This window comes from Schistocerca serialis, chromosome 10 (assembly GCF_023864345.2).
Source record: "Schistocerca serialis cubense isolate TAMUIC-IGC-003099 chromosome 10, iqSchSeri2.2, whole genome shotgun sequence".
Taxonomy (NCBI): Eukaryota; Metazoa; Arthropoda; class Insecta; order Orthoptera; family Acrididae; genus Schistocerca; species Schistocerca serialis.
The window spans coordinates 111,658,752-111,676,415 of NC_064647.1; the positions used below are offsets into that span (position 1 = coordinate 111,658,752).

Genomic DNA, 17,664 nt, shown 5'->3' on the forward strand with positions numbered 1-17,664 from the left:
GCAGAAGTGGAAAGAGTATTCAGTTCTATGAACATTATAAAAACTAAACATAACAGATTATCGTTAAAGACAATTAATGCTTTGATCATATTGAGAGACCAGCTGAAGAAACAAAATAAAGATTGTGCATCGTCTGACATACCGTCAGACGTATTGGAGCTTATTGGAACGAACAAAAGTTATTCTTTTGCGACAAAACCAGTCGAACTGCAACATCATCTTTTGATCGACGTTCAACCCTCTACATGAACTACAGTTCTGTCAGAGCATGAAACGGAAGAATCATTCGAGCTTCTGAGTGACGACGATGAATAGCACACATACCGGTATGTATATATTTTGTAACCTAATTTGAGTTCTTGCTTTCTTTTGTTACAAATATAGTTGTATATTTCTAGTATATTTGACTAATGTTATTGAAACAACAATTTAGGTGTTGCGTCAATTATGATAACATGTTTAATTAAACGTTAGCGTATTTTGCATGTATTTTGTTTCAAGAAATGCGTCATTTAATTAAGACAATATAGCAGTTACGTATGAGAATTTTTATTAATATTTTATTACACCCCCCCCCCCCCTCCCCTCGCCCCCACTGGCTTATTGCACCATTCACAGCACGAAATTTTCAGCACACCCCTAGTAAAACCAGTTTTAGCGACTTTCTAGCGACTTTTGATATTGAATCTAGCGACATGGGTTTTTTAGAGTTGGCAACACTGATTACAGCACTGTTGTATATAAATGTTTATCATTCTGTCTGTAGACTTATAGAAGTCAGAGGTAAAAACGTTGTTGTGCTGAGAAGGAGAGTATTATAGCAAGTGTATGTGTGACTGTTTAAGAGGAAATGAATCGCGGAACGAGAAAGCGAATGAAGAGCAAATCAAAAACGGAATTAGAGTATGAAAACAGGCAAGAATAAAGAGTAATAAAATTATTTTTATTTGAAAGCTATACAAATTAATCTATTTGTACTTACCTGCATGATTATTTCTCTTGTAACCTTTCCTCTTAGATATTGGGATAAGGATCCTCATCTCATGAGCTTCGAATCTCCTTGCCAGGATAAAGTAGGACGCTTTTGCTGTTATTCGATTCCGGTTAACAGTCTACACTAAACTAAAAGGGTAGAGTTTGCTAAACCAGACAAAAAGGAACAAGTAAGCGCAGAAGAGTACGGAATGATCCGAAAAATAAACCAACTTCTCTAATAGTGCAGTATCATGTAAGTAAATAATCGTCAAATTTATGATTTATTTACTCTGATAAAATGTGTTACAGGAATAATATTGTAATTGCTACCTTTAATTCTTTTCAGGTTTATTCAAAAGGTGGTAGGCTTCCTGTATGTGCTGCTTTCTTCAGGAAGCTTTTCGGCATTGGTCAAAGAAGAGTGCATACCATCGCCAATGGCCTTAAAACAAGTGAAGGAGTGCTTTACAAGAGAGGAGGAGACCATAAGGCAGGAAAGTATAGTGCAAAAAGGAAAAAGGTAACTGAATTTATTTCATATCTACAAGCAAGGGAGAGTCACTACTCCAGAAATAAGAGCCAGCACCTTTACCTGCCATATGACCTGAGTATAAACAAACTTTTCCTCATGTATAACTATTCAGTCATATCTGATCTGAAAGTGAAGAAAACATTTTATACGAAAATACTTGATATAAAATTTAATCTAGGTTTTGGAACTCCAGAAAGTGATACCTGTACCTTCTGCCATAGAATGTATCACCAAATGAAAACTGCTACAGCCATCAACACAAACAATAAGCTAATGATTGAACTTGGGTCATATAAATTAAGAGCTAGAGCTTTTCATAAATTAATGAAGCAAACGTGTGACTGTAGCTTGACATTTGCCTTTGATTTACAACAGGTACAACCTCTCCCAAAACTATCTCTTGGCGAGGCATACTATTCAAGACATCACTATACTTCTTTTGTGTAACAAATGTGGCAGATACAGAAACTACATTTACGTTTGGAATGAAATGCAGGCAGGTAGATGGCCACAAGAAAATTCCTCAGCCATCACCGATTTCTTAAAGAAATTTACCATTGACACTCCTGTCACATTTCTCAACTGTTCGCGGATGGATGCACTGGCCAAAACAAAAATCAACACGTTATACATGCAATTGCTTTCGGGTTATTCAAAGAATCCCCAATGCATGTGACTGATGTGCTTCTCTGCTTTCCAGTTCGAGGACATTACGTTTTAACTCCTGACAGAGTATTTGGACGAGTAGAAAACAAACTTCGTAAAATTTCAGAAACATTGAATCCAAACACGTCCGATAATGTTCATGCAGAAGTGGGCGAAACAAGAATTTTAGGGAAAGACTGGGAAGTATTTGATTTCAAGGAACTAAGTATGATTTTTAGGCTAGTAGATGGCATCAGTGATCCATTTGAAGAAATAAATGATAGATGAAAGGGTGACTGATCGCTTCCCGCGCCCGGGTTCCCGAATTCGATTCCCAGCGGGATTTTCTCTGCCTCGTGATGACTGGGTGTTGTGTGATGTCCTTAGGTTAGTTAGGTTTAAGTAGTTCTAAGTTGTAGGGGACTGATGACCATAGATGTTAAGTCCCATAGTGCTCAGAGCCATTTGAACCTTCAAAGCGCTTTTTGCCATTAGGTAAACGTGGATACAGCTTGGTCAAAGTATCAAATATCTCCAAAGTGGATGGCTGTTAATCTGGGTGAAAAATTTAAGTATTTCATTTTCTCTCCAGTTGTCTCTATATCTAAGGCTTAGTAGTTTTTCCACATCGCCATTCCTTTCTTGTTTCAATCTCATCAGTGATGATTGATGATGTGGAAAAACTACTAAGCCTTAGGTATGGAAACAACTGGTGTTAAAATGTTTTACTGAATGCTAAAAAATGTATTTTCAAACAATAAAAAGTATTTTTACCAATTCTGTGTCACTGAAAACTAATCAAAACGCATTATGTCCAAAATAGCTTACATCAAAAGTCAGATTGTCCAACAGAACCCAACAAAACGCATTCTGTCCGTCACTAATGTGCTCATAGCTTGAAAGTATAAAAAGCAATTTCCTTGTATTAAACACATTTTGATCAACAGACCTACCTGAGTAGGTGGTGTAAAATTCGTGAAAATTAATCGAACATTTTTTTCAGTATACTTTTTTCGCTTCTCTTGAAAAATTTACTTTTTGGGACACAATGCGTTTTGAAAAGTAGCTCCTCATATATTGTAACGATCTAGACGTAGAAAAAATAAGCAAGGAAGTGTCGTAATGGTGCAGTCTCCTCGATTTTATGTCTGGCGTTCGTAGGACATGAAAAAGAGAGCGCGTGGTTGGAGAGAATCGATGCCGCAGGAGCGCAGAGACGCTAGGGCCATCTAGTAGCCGACGTTAATAGCAAAGTCGACAACAGCGCGACTTGTGGACCTGGATGAAACTACTGCCTCTTACGATTTGCTCGACCGCTTGGCATTAAGAAAAGAACATCTGCCAAAAACCGTCACAGAAAAACGATTAAATGAATTCTGGCAGACGGAGCGGTTTGTGATTTTGGTTCTAGTATTGCTATAAAATTTAATGAATAAGTAGTCAATGCATTTACACGATCGCTCTAGACTGTATTGGCGCGGGCAGAACGAATCTATTGTGCGACCCTACAACTACAGCGAACAGTTTTCAGCAGTAAGTGCAGCGCAAAAGGTGTGCGAAAGAGTCCCTTATTTTCAAGCAACCTGGTCAGAAGCAGCCAGTCAGCATGTAGTGCCACTGCCGAGTCTGTCCGGGAATCACCCAGCTGCCTCTCGGCCGCTTAGCCGCACGCGGCGGTATGTGGCGCAGAACCGACCGGGGAAACCCCGTTGCTGCCCCTAGAACCTTCTGCAGTCTCCCAGCTGCAGAGGGAGTCCCTGCTCTCTGTAGTAAAGCCTACGAGGTCTTATAACGGGCTGCAGGGACAGCACTGGCACACTTTGAGTCGATCGGTTGGATGCTGCGCGTAGGTGGAGGTAACTACTACTTTTCTCTTGTAGATAGCACACTGGGTTCTGTCCTCATTGTATATACGGTGAGTAAATCGTCCTTGGTCTTAAATGTCACAACCGTTAGAATTAATTTCGCTGGCGATCCGAAAACGCTTCGTTTCTCTGCCTATTGAGGAGGAACTGTTCTTTATTGAGTTTTCCTCGCGTGGTTACCGTTTAATTCACAGTGTGTTTTCTAAATTCAGTTTTCGTCTTCGCTGTCTATTTTCCAGCAGCATTTGTTATCCGTTTTACAGCTGTTGAACATATTTAGATATTGTCTTATCGTGTATATTTTGCAGATACATATTCTCTGTACCGTTTCTATCATTTCTGTAGTGACTTTTCTTTCTTTTTTTGCTTTTCTTGAATTATCTCTAATCTGTAATACTGTGTTATGCACAAAGTAACCAAACGTGTAAATTTTTACCTGACTTGTTTTTACGTTTTTGTAATGTTAGTTTTTTGTTTCAGCTGTTTAAGGACTATGTACCATTTATAATTTTTTTCATTTTCTTTTCCTTTCAAATTCTTTTGACATTTAACTGTGTCATTTTCTTCTTCTCTCTCCATACAGTTCGTTACTGCCCTCTTGCAGCTTTTGTTCAAAAACACTTCTGTTCTCAATGCATTGCGTTTAGAAAGTTCTTTCTGTTTTTTCTTTTTTATTCTTACATATTTAGAAGCGTTTATCTTCCATTTCTTTGATACAGTTTGTTGGTTGTTCCTTTTTCCAGAGATACTTAAAGATGTAGTTTACTAGCCTGCCATCACCTACTCTGTTTATTCGATAAGCAATGTGCACTTTATTGTTCTTGTAACACTTTTAGTATTCCAGAATGTTTCACATTTGTTTCGAAATTCACGTACATGCTTTCGTATTTATTATTGAACCCAAAGCTTTCCTTATATGTTATTGATAGATATATGAATAGTTCTCAAGGTTTTTTTTTTTTTTTTTTTTTTTTTTTTTTTTTTTTTTTTAGCATGACTTCCTTGTTTCTTTTGAATGTGAATAATTAAGGAGTTTTGCTAATTAGAACTGATGTGCTAGCTGTAACTGGCTTCTTTCTGTAGACATTTGGTAAGCAGATTTCTCGTATATTGCTCTTCCTGCAGCTAACTATTCCTAAGGAAACTTTCGCTTCTCTACACCGTAAATTTCTTTGTACTTATTAGGTGTGACTTTCAGAGTATGATTTTAACTATCAATCTTTTTTATTCATCTCTTAAACTATAGCACTATACAATTTCTTCATTATTTGGTATCTTTATTTTGTAATTGGTTTCATTTGAAACTTGGCGTATTTATTTTATTATTTTTTTTTTCTTGTGCGAGAGTGTGTTATGGAAAAAGATGTTCTTCTCGTTGCATTATATTAATTTGTGACCTCTGTGGTTAGTTAGAACCGAACGTTTCGCACCAGAGGACTGTCCCCCAGTGTTGGCCTACTTTTTCAATTAAATGCCCCTTTATTATCTGTGAATCCTATTGTCTATTATTTAACAATATTCGCGGGTCTTTGTAGACATCTTCTGCCAAGTAATGGGAACAACCGAATGAAAGCGCTCGATTGAGTCTGTTAATGGGAAACGAACGACTCTTTCGTTCTTTTAGTTTTTCGTAGCAGTTGTAGTATTCAGTTGTTTTTTTTCCGTCGGTTGTAGTTTTACGTATCTGTTGGATTATTTTCATGCATTGACTCACTTTTTCGACTGCAACCATCCTGTGGCAGTGACCGAATGAAAATAGTTGTGACATTCTGTTGTAGTTTTGCACACTAAGTGAGTTATTCACTCCGTCTTTTCAAGTGAAACCAGTGTGTAGTTTTGTTCTGTCTGTTAAACGACGTATTCATTCGTTCTTTGAGCTGTAACCATTTCTTAGTGGAGGTTGATTCTTTCAAAGAAAAAGACAGCAACCAGAGCGCCATAACCGATTTCGAACCCACAAGTTCATCTTTAAACGGTTGTTCACAAGGTGCACATATGTGTGAAGCTTACATAACTTTTTGCTCTTTATAACCCCTTGTAGTGAACGATTCTTGGGATGGTTGTGCCCTACAGTATAAAATCGATATTAGAAAAGACCTATTTAAACTTAATTATCCTTCATAATGATCGAACACAATGCAAACAAATATTTTAGGCTGAGTAGTATTAGTATTTACGTTGACAATCCCCCATAATTTTGTTCGAATCTTGCTGGTTTGCGCGGGATTTTAGAGGATAGTACCAGTACTACTCAACTGGAGGACAGGAGAAGTGCCGCAACCCAATTACCCTGAAAGGAAGAGGAGTTAAAATAAGCGAGCACGTGTCTCGGTTTATCTGAAGATACTCGACCGTTTCTTAGAAAACGACGTGGAAAGTTCCCACGTAGTTTAGATTTCTCCGCAGAGTCTCTGAGGGGAAATGGTGTCGCGGTCTGTCAATTTTGCGCCTCGTTTCGAACCCCGAATATTGTTTTTACTTACTTTATCTTATTTTTTCATTTATCTTGCCATATCCATAGAAGGTTACTATGTGATTGTTCCTTATCAAGTTAGGGGCACAAGGGAATTATATTATTAGTAAAATTACAACTGGGTTTCACAATAGGTATTGTAGCTTTATTATGTAAGGTATGAGTGTAAGGTATTTTCGGGGTTACACTGTTTTTAAATTCTTATTATTTCATTCTTATAGCGATTATTATACACTAAAGCACCAAAGAACTGGTATAGGCATGCGTATTGAAATACAGAAGTATGTGAACAGACAGAATAAGGCGCTGCTGTCGGAAACGCTCATATGAGGCAAAAGGTGTGTACCGCAGTTGTTAGGTCGGTTACTGCCTTCGATCATAAATATAATAGACTGGCCCTGACGTCATTGTCGTGGCTCCAACATCTCTGGGCTAAAGTCACGTGAATGTTGGCAAAACATGGTTGTTTCGTGTTGCACTTATGGCTGTACTCAGCGTTTTGTCGGGGAAAATGGCATTACAGTTCACGTGTGTTTCTATGATAGTGCAGATGCGTTTATTGAAATCTGCTGAAGTGACTTTTATATGTTTTTTACTCTTGAAATAGAGTATCACGTAAATTAAAGTGTTGAAAGCGATGCCTGTAAAGTCAGACTCATATTACATTTTGGAACGTATCTGTGATAATTCGCTTACCGAAGTAACTGTTTCTCGTTCCTACTCATAGGTTCCCTAAGGATGAAAACCGAAGGCAGCTTTGGATACAGGCCCAGAAACAGAAAAACTTTAAGCTATCTGCACATACGCGCCTTTTTGTATATACAAGTGAGATTATAATAAGGTAAGAGCACCTATAGTCGACACACGAAGAGAATTTTTTTCTACCTTCTAATACTATTAAATAAATGTAGGCTCCAAAATGATTTTCTGAAACTTCAGAGTCTCACGTTTAATCTAAAATATCATTTTTTTAAAAACTGATAGTTTAAACTTTTGTAAAAATAGTAGGAACTGAACCTTTGAAGCGCACCTAAAATTGATACTCTAAAATGGACCTGCTCCTAATGTCGACAATTTTGGCACCTACAGTTGGCATAATTCCCATATCCCATTTTCTTTTATAAGTGACTAGAGCTCAAAACGCGGCGAATCTAATATTTAAAGTTGTGACTCGAGCCCACTCTTAGTGTTTGAAAGAATTTTAACGACATTTTACTGTAATTGATAGTTTATAGTAATTTCGTCCCGCTGCCCACCAGAGGGGCGTTCGATGTATTTGCTAGATTTTATAAATGGTACTGTGAACAAATCCAGGTCAAATGTAGTTCTGACATAATTTTTCGCAAATAAAAATGCAATTTTTGTTGGAAGCGTTTGGCAGTCAATTGAGAAATGTGGGGAAAATACGATACAAACATAGGATGGCAGACCGCTGATTTGAAATCCCGCCACGTTCTGCCAACAGTCACGTGGTTTATGTTCGAGCCACACCAGCCCTATAGCTTTTGCACAGCAAGGCCAGTCTACTAGTATCCATGGTCGAAGGTTACTAGTGCTACAATGGCATGTTATCAACATTTATGTAAGTTTGAACGTGGTGTTATAGTCGGCGCACGAGTGATGGGACCCAGCATCTCCGAGGTAGCTATAAAGAGGGAACTTTCACGTACGACCTTTTCATGTTTGTACCGTGAATATCAGGAATCCAGTAAAACATCAAATCGCTGCGGCCGGAAAAAGATCCTTCAGGAACGGCACCAACGTGCAGAGAATCGTTCAACGTGGTAAAAGTGAAACTCTTCCATAAATTGCTGCAGATTTCAGTGCTGGGCCATCAACAAGTTTCAGTGTGCTAACCGTTCAACGAAACATCATCGATATAGGCTTTCGGAGCCGAAGGCCCACAGATGTACCCCTGATGACCGCACGACGTAACGCTTTACGCCTCGCATGGGCCCGTCAATATCGACATTGGACTGGAAACATGGCGGATGAGTCTCGTTTCAAACTGTATCGAGTGGGTGTATGTGTTCGGGTATGGAGACAACTTCATGAATCCGCGGACCCTACATGTCAGCAGGGGACTGTTAAAAGTTGATGGTCTGAGGCGTCTTGTCACGGTTCGCGCGGCTCCCCCCATCGGAGGTTCGAGTCCTCCCTCAGACATGGGTGTTTGTGTTGACCTTAGCGTAAGTTAGTTCAAGTTAGATTAAGTCGGGTGTAAGTTTAGGGACCGATGACCTCAGCAGTTTGGTCCCATAAGATCTTACCACAAATTTCAGACTGGTGGAGGCTATGTAATGGTACAGTTGGCGTCAAATGGGACTCTAATAGGTGACACGTATGTAAGCATCCTGTCTAATCATCTATATCCATTAATGCCCATTGTGCATTCCGGCGAACGTGGGTAATTCCAGCAGGACAATGCGACAACCCACACGTCCATAATTGCTGCAGAGTGGCCCCAGGAACACTCTCCTGAGTTTAACCACTTCCGCTGTCCACCAAACTCCCCAGACATGAACATTGTTGCGCATATCAGGGATGCCTTGCAACGTGCTGTTCAGAAGAGATCTTCACTCTCTTGTACTCGTATTCACAGTGTCAATTCTCTCCAGCACTACTTCAGATATTAGTCGAGCTCATGCAGGCACTCCTGCGTGCTTGCGGGTGTCCTACACGATTTTAGGTAGGTGTACTAGTTTCTTTGGCTCTTCAGTGTATTAATTCTTACTTTTGATTCTTACATTTATTCTACAGGAAAATTTGTGGCATTCCCTTCGATGTTCCCGATCATAGAAACATTCGAAATTTAGAAAGTCCGAACACTACGAGAAGACAGATTTCCCACAGTGACATTTCTTCGTGTGACTATCATTCGGGAAAGAAACGTCGCGAACACTGCAGAAGATTTCACGCTTTGGCTTTTATTTCGCGCCAAACCACTTGTAGCGGTGTGGAAATAAGCATTATGCATATTTATTCATTCACGTACTGAATAGATTAATTCTTATTTTCACCGTCTAAATCTGACTATTCCATTGCCGTGAATTAAGTTGTTCTAGGTGCAGCTAACATGTAAGTAATTAAGATGATGTATCGATGAGGATACAAAATTGAGCATGCAAGTTCCCCTTCCATAGGGATACAAGTATTACATTCTTAGACCTCAGTAAGGCTTTCGACACTATTTCCCATGAGATCTTATTTTCTAAGTTAAAACTATACGGAATAAAGGGCTCACAGTTATCGCTAATAGAATCGTACCCTGATAACAGACAGCAAATGGTCATAATTGAGAACCAACTATCAGACATACTCAAAATTGAAACCGGAATTATTCAAGGATTAGTAATTGGCCCATTTCTCTTTCTAGTGTATATCAATGACCTCCCACATAACTTGCCAGACAAATCAATTCTATATGCTGACGACATCACCTTAATAACATCAGATGGAAATCTGGAAACTTTACAGGACAAAAATACAGACATGGTAGAAAACTCCACCACATGGTTGCAAAGAGATAAATTGGTCTTAAAGGGCAATAAAACACAGACAATATATTTTCATTTGAGTAAGTTAAAACCAGAAGGGACGGTAAACACATCTGTCAAACTGATAGGAATTTATTTAGACCCGAATTTGAACTGGGGCGAACATACGCAACAACTATGCAAGTAATTTTTTTATTGCGCAAACTTAGGACTTGTGTCAGTAAGAGCCAAATGCTAGAGGCATACTATACCTTTTTCCACTCGTACCTGGTCTATGGCATAATACTTCGGGGGAACTCTTCAGGGGCTCAGGAAGTTTTTAAGTGGCAGAAGAGGGCAGTTAGGGGTATAAAGGGCTTACCCGACAATGAATCGTGCAGACCAGTATTCAGGGAGCTGAAAATAATGACTCTCTCTGCAATTTTCATATACCGCTGTCTGATAGACATCAAAGAAAACCAGAGCAACTTCAAAGAAAGGGGGGAGGTACATTCACCCAATACAAGAAATAAACATTACATTGACACGCCCCAGGTAAGGATAAAGAAAACCCAAAACTGCCATACTACATGGGGATTAAGCTATTCAACAAACTGCCTACAACACTGAGGGAAATGCCAGTACAGCAACGAGGGAAGAAACTAAAAAAATTGGCTGATTATGAATACAACCCACAATATTCTGGAATTCGAAGAAAACTTGAGACGCCTCCAGAATGAATGATGATTATAGCATGTAGTGAAAATATAGGCGGTATCATATTCTGTGACAAATTTGATCCAAGGAGATGTATAACTGTAAATACTTTTCTGTATATTTTTTAAAAACTAATTGGTAGCTCTAAAAAAAAAATACTATGTATGTATTGTATTGTGTTTTGGTACCTTTCCTTGTATTTTTTGACGCTGTCTATTACAACACCAAGTTGTTTAACGACAACGACAATAAAATTTTATTTTATTTGAAAAAACTGACTGGCTGGCGTCTTGCGCATGCGTGCCGCGCGCTCCACGCGATTCTCCTGCTGCGGCCAGGAAAGCAGCTGTTGCGAGGAGGTGGCATGCATGCAGCGTGTTACTGCAGACCGCGGGCACCAAAGTTGCGCCAGCGGTGGGGTTACCTCCTCGCGACGACTGTATTCCTGGCGGCAACAGGGGGCTGACTGCAGTGGCGCCAACTCCGGCACGGAAAAAGGCTGAGTGACCGTGAAAACAAAAAAAACATTCACATAACTGATGTAACCGTAGAAGACTGACAAGGAGAGATTCACAGCGGTGAGATCGACTTTTTGAAATCATCCGAATTATACGGTGATGTAGGTTTAACGTCCCAGGTTTCAAACTTTCATTTGCGAGTAATTGAAGAAAAAATTAGCGTACTATGCGATTGCAGTCTTTCTCGGCGTATGCCACTGATGAATTCTTCTCGGGTTATCAGCCGAGTGATGGCGTCGTCTTTGCCAGAAGATCATAGGTACGAAACTCATTGAAACGTTGCGACAAGACGACGCCACCACTCGGCAGATAACCCGAGAAGAATTCAGCAATTAACGTAATGCTCTTAAGTTTTAGAAAAGGGATATTAACACAGATTGTTTAAAGTACAGGCTTGACATGCAAAAAGGTTGTGGACTGGTGTTTTCAAATCTATCATTTTTAAATTTTTTGGAAATGACTGTGATCATTATTTTTATTCGATTAAACGGGTTTAATGTAATTTTTTTAATTCTAATGCTGTGTCACATCATTTTATCACCGTATTAATTTTTACAATTGCTCTCATTTGTCTTCCTAGACTACTTCCACTTGGGATTTCTGTACATGTCAGTTTAATTACTTTTTTATTTATCTGTCATAATACTTAAACATTTTCAACTTCCGATATATCTCTTTAAAAAAAGACGATTAAACTATTTATATCAACCGTGCATATGTATCAAAAATGAATTTTTCGTTGCAATGTTCTTTTTTTGGGATGGCTAATGTCAAAAAAATATTAAAAACATTACTTCAAATTCCGCTATGCACTAAGTAACACAGATGATGATTGAAACGAAAGAAAGAAGTATAAATAAAACGAAATTCAAGGAACACGAGGAACAGAGATACTGAATGGAATAACATGGGCAAAAATATAAGATGATAAAACGGAAGAAATTAAATCGAAGTTAATACATAAAATAATTAAATGAGAGAAATTTAAAAAGGTTGATTAAAATGACGTGACAAAGCATCACAAATTTTAAAAAATATGTTTAATCGAATAAAAATAATGATCAGTCATTTCGATGAAGATTTAAAAATAAAAATTCTCAGAACACCAGAGAAGAAGACTTGGAGCCACTCATGAACGTGAGACCATAAATGTTACCGCTGTACGAATAGCCTCTGCAAGAGCCCGTTTTTAAAGCTGGAGAGGATAAAAATTCAGAACAACCTTTTTTTTTTTTCCAAATGAGGGCCCTTGAGGGCGAATGGCCGCAGTGTGTGAAACTTGGGACCTTAACCTACATAAAGGTATAGATGATTTCAAGAAGTCGATTGTACCACTGAGGACCTCTCTTTGTGAGAGAGAAAAACGTTCACATAACTGACGTAACTGTAAGAGACTTGTCTCGGCTGACTGTCTCACATTAATTGAAAGCACTCAAACCGGAAGATCGAGTGACACACGGACATGGCCAGAGTGATAGTTTCGATTGGCGGATAAGCTGGCATAAAGAAATCTTTTAGAGACAGTATTACATTCCAAACTGCCTTTTTATTGATCGGTTTCGACAGGTAAGGCTGTCATCTTGAGATCTTCCAAATTTTTTCTGGTTGTACATAATGATCCATTGTGCATTCATTATTCATGCCATGTTAACATTGTAGTAGAGAGTACATTTCATATACCACAGATTTCTCAAAAATGTGCAATATAATCCCCATTAAAATGTTAATAGGGCGTGAGTAATGAATGCACTATAGAGCATGATGTACAATCAAAAATGTTTCTGAAGATCCGAAGATAACCGTCGTACCTGTCGAATCCGGTCAATAAAATGAAGCCGATCTGGCTATAAAAGATTTCTTTGAAGTACATACAGATTATTCTTCTCATGATGAGAAACTTTAAATTGGCTGTCGTAACTGGGGCCCAGATTTTAATGATATGGTACTGGGAAGAGTTTACTGTGCATATAAAGTCATACCTGTATTTATACCTTTTTTAGTAGTAGGACTAGTGGTGTAAAATGCTTGGGCATTTACAGGTTGGGCCAAATGCCCAGAATAAATTCATGGGCAACTACCCAAAATTCATGAACACCTGGGCATTTATGCATTTTAAAAATTAATTGATAAGCGGCACTTATAAAACAATTTATAGGGGATATTTTGTATTTGGAAGGATGTTTTGCAACACTTCTTCTGTAATGGTTGGGTAACTGAGTTGAGAAAACTACTTGAGCGTTAGGGGGTGTGATATATATAACCTATTAATAATGCATGTGTTGTTGAGTGCAATGTGAAAGTGGAGTTTTACTTTATTTCATTTTGGTTACATTGCAAGGACATGCGAAGGCACAGATCGTTATTAGATTTTAGTGACACAAAAATGTAGCGTGGGATCCTGTATAATTGTTGAAGTTACTTAGACGAATCCGTGCTCAAAAACAGTTCATCATTATAGGTTATATACACACAAAAAAAGTATTCCACCATTTTCAATACGAAGGACCTACGTGTGATTTAATTTCGTATGAGTGCAGGACAAATTTGTGTCCTATTGCACGTAACATAAATCTTCTGAATAAATCGTTTGGCACTTTGGAAATAAGTTTCCTATAGATCATAAATGAAAGAAAATGTTGCCGATCTCCAGCGTCGTCTGTGGAAAGACCAGAATTATAATTACGATAATTTGAAATTGCCCCTTAATTGCGGGCAATTGTCGCTGTCCAGCGATATTCAGCTTGCTGCCGGCGCGGCGTCTGAAATTCTTTTAAAAACTATGCAAACAGGGTACAATAATAATGTTACAGATGATAGTTTTTTTTATAATCGCATTATTCCTTGACTTTCAATAGAGTTTCTTTTACATATGACAAATATAATTGCTTAATATCGTGGAAAAAATATTTATTAATTTATAGTTCTCATAATCTGGGCCATGGGACGTCATAAGGCCCCCTGGAATGCCATGTTCACATGTGCTAATGTCCGGGCATGGCATTCTACATTACGTTACATGAAGTATTTTCACTTAAGTTTTCACCTCGCATCACAATATTTAACATTATTTGTCATAGATTTCTCTGATTGTCTGATACTTCGAGTTCACATCAATACACTTTACATAATTGAACAAGGTTACAAACTTTCAGCATTATTGGTACATATATTTTTAAACAATATATTTTATTTTAGCAAGGATATAGTCTTTTATGAACTGAAGTTGCGTACATTTCCTTTTAGTCGCTCTCCATTCGGACGAGGGCCCTAAGGGAAACCGCAGAAAACCTAGGCGGAGCAAAACAGGCTATCCTTCATCATCTATCTGTTAGTAACGTTTCGAATATTATAAGGTGTGCATTCTTGATTTGCAAAGTTTGCATTTTTATCGATCAGATACATAGTTTTACAGTTGTATGACGATGCCGTTGGTCGATGGTGTGTCGCCAGTTGGAAGGCGTGGTCGTCGGCCATCGAATGTTGGTGGGACGTTGCAGACCCCCTCCCCCCCCCCCCCCCCCCCCGCGTTGACATTTAACCACGCTACCGTCCGCCAAGGCTGCATCGGCGTCGCCTCCTACATTGTCGTCTCCCAAAATGGCTCGTAACGCAAAGGAGTGACCATGAAACAAATTCGATTACGCGGTATTATTTAACACACAGATGGGAATTCACTATGGGCAAAAAATACACAGATTATTAGTCACTGATATTGTATAGTTTATTACAATTCCAGTAATCACATAGTCCTGCGAACATGGTTGCTTTTTTCCATTTTTATGGTATTGTTAATGTTTCGCGCTATATGTTGTTGTTGTTGTTGTTGTTGTTGTGGTCTTCAGCCCTGAGACTGGTTTGATGCAACTCTCCATGCTACTCTATCCTGTGCAAGCTTCTTCATCTCCCAGTGCCTACTGCAGCCTACATCCTTCTGAATCTGTTTAGTGTATTCATCTCTTGGTCTCCCTCTACGATTTTTACCCTCCGCACTGCCCTCCAATACTAATTTGGTGATTCCTCGATGTCTCAGAACATGGCCTACCAACCGATCCCTTCTTCTAGTCACGTTGTCCACAAGCTCCTCTTCTCCCCAATTCTATTCAATACCTCCTCATTAGTTATGTGATCTACCCATATAATATTCAGCATTCTTCTGTAGCACCACATTCCGAAAGCTTCTATTCTCTTCTTGTCTAAACTATTTATCGTCCACGTTTCACTTCCATACATGGCTACACTCCATACAAATACTTTCAAAAACGACTTCCTGACATTTGAATCTATATTCGCTGTTAACAAATTTTTCTTATTCAGAAATGCTTTCCTTGCCATTGCCAATCTACATTTTATGTTCTCTCTACTTGGACCATCATCAGTTATTTTGCTCCCCAAATAGCAAAACTCCTTTACTAGTTTAAGTGTCTCATTTCCTAATTTAATTCCCTCAGCATCACCCGACTTAATGCGACTACATTCCATTATCCTCGTTTTGCTTTTGTTGATGTTCATCTTATATTCTCCTTTCAAGACACTGTCCATTCCGCGTTCAACTGCTCTTCCAAATCCTTTGCTGTCTCTGACAGAATTACAATGTCATCGGCGAACCTCAAAGTTTTTATTTCTTCTCCATGGATTTTAATACCTACTCCGAACTTTTCTTTTGTTCCCTTTACTGGTTGCTCAATATACAGATTGAATAACATCGGGGATGGGCTACAACCCTGTCTCACTCCCTTCCTAACCACTGCTTCCCTTTCATACCCCTCGGCTCTTATAACTGCCATCTGGTTTGTGTACAAATTGTAAATAGCCTTTCACTCCCTGTATTTTACCCTGCCACCTCAGAATGTGAAAGAGAGTAATCCAGTCAACATTGTCAAAAGATTTCTCTAAGTCTACAAATGCTAGAAATGTAGGTTTGCCTTTCCTTAATCTTTCTTCTAAGATAAGTCGTAGGTTCAGTATTGCCTCACGTCTTCCAACATTTCTACGGAATCCAAACTGGTCTTCCCCGAGGTCGGCTTCTATCAGTTTTTCTATTCGTCTGTAAAGAATTAAAGTTACTATTTTGCACCTGTGACTTATTAAACTGATAGTTCGGTAATTTTCACGTCTGTCAACACCTGCTTTCTTTGGGACTGGAATTATTATATTCTTCTTGAAGTCTGGGGGTATTTCGCCAGTCTCATACATCTTGCTCACCTGATGGTAGAGTTTTGTCAGGACCTGCTCTCCCAAGGCTGTCAGTAGTCCTAATGGAATGTTGTCTACTCCGGGGGCTTCGACTCAGGTCTTTCAGTGCTCTGTCAAACTCTTCACGCAGTATCATATCTCCCATTTCATCTTCATCTTCATCTACTTCCTCTTCCATTTCCATAATATTGTCCTCAAGTACATTGCCCTTCTATAGACCCTCTATATACTCCTTCCACCTTTCTGGTTTCCCTTCTTTGCTCAGAACTGGGTTTCCATCAAAGCTCTTGATACCCATGAAAGTGGTTCTCCTTTCTCCAAAGGTCTCTTTAATTTTCCTGTAGGCAGTATCTATCTTACCCCTAGTGAGATAAGCCTCTACATCCTTACATTTGTCCTCTAGCCATCCCTGCTTAGCCATTTTGCACTTCCTGTCGATCTCATTTTTGAGACGTTTGTATTCCTTTTTGTCTGCTTCATTTGCAACATTTTTATATTTTCTCCTTTCATCAATTAAATTCAATATTTCTTCTGTCACCCAAGGATTTCTATTAGCCCTCATCTTTTTACCTACTTGATCCTCTGCTGCCTTCACTACTTCATCCCTCAAAGCTACCCATTCTTCTTCTACTGTATTTCTTTCCCCCATTCTTGTCAACTGTTCCCTTATGTTCTCCCTGAAACTCTGTACAACCTCTGGTTTTGTCAGTTTATCCATATCCCATCTCGTTAAATTCCCACCTTTTTGCAGTTTCTTCAGTTTTAATCCACAGTTCATAACCAATAGATTGTGGTCAGAGTCCGCATCTGCCCCTGGAAATGTCTTACAATTTAAAACCTGGTTCCTAAATCTCTGTCTTACCATTATATAATCTATCTGATACCTTTTAGTATCTCCAGGGTTCTTTCATGTATACAACCTTCTTTCATGATTCTTGAACCAAGTGTTAGCTATGATTAAGTTATGTATGCTCTGCGCAAAATTCTACCAGGCGGCTTCCTCTTTCATTTCTTAGCCCCAATCCATATTCACCTACTATGTTTCCTTCTCTTCCTTTTCCTACTGTCGAATTCCAGTCAGCCATAACTATTAAGTCCCAAAGTCGCCATACGCTCTACACTTCACCGTATCTTAGATGCATGACTATTCACTGTTTATAACCTGATCTACGAGGTGCATTCAAGTTCTAAGGCCTCCGGTTTTTTTTTTCTAATTAAGTACTCACCCGAAATCGATGAAACTGGCGTTACTTCTCGACGTAATCGCCCT

General features: G+C 38.8%; 1 long non-coding RNA gene across 2 annotated transcripts in view; it reads left to right on the forward strand.

The window, feature by feature from the left end:
- The first annotated feature begins 3,863 nt into the window (after nt 1–3,863).
- Nucleotides 3,864–17,664, forward strand: part of LOC126425008 (uncharacterized) — an 80,768-nt gene continuing 66,967 nt past the window's right edge. Inside the window, exon 1 of one of the 2 annotated variants that reach the window (XR_007576246.1) lies at nt 3,864–4,008. This is a non-coding gene — a long non-coding RNA (uncharacterized LOC126425008). Of the gene's footprint in view, nt 4,068–17,664 lie in introns of both variants that reach the window. The other variant, XR_007576245.1, reaches the window with a different exon arrangement.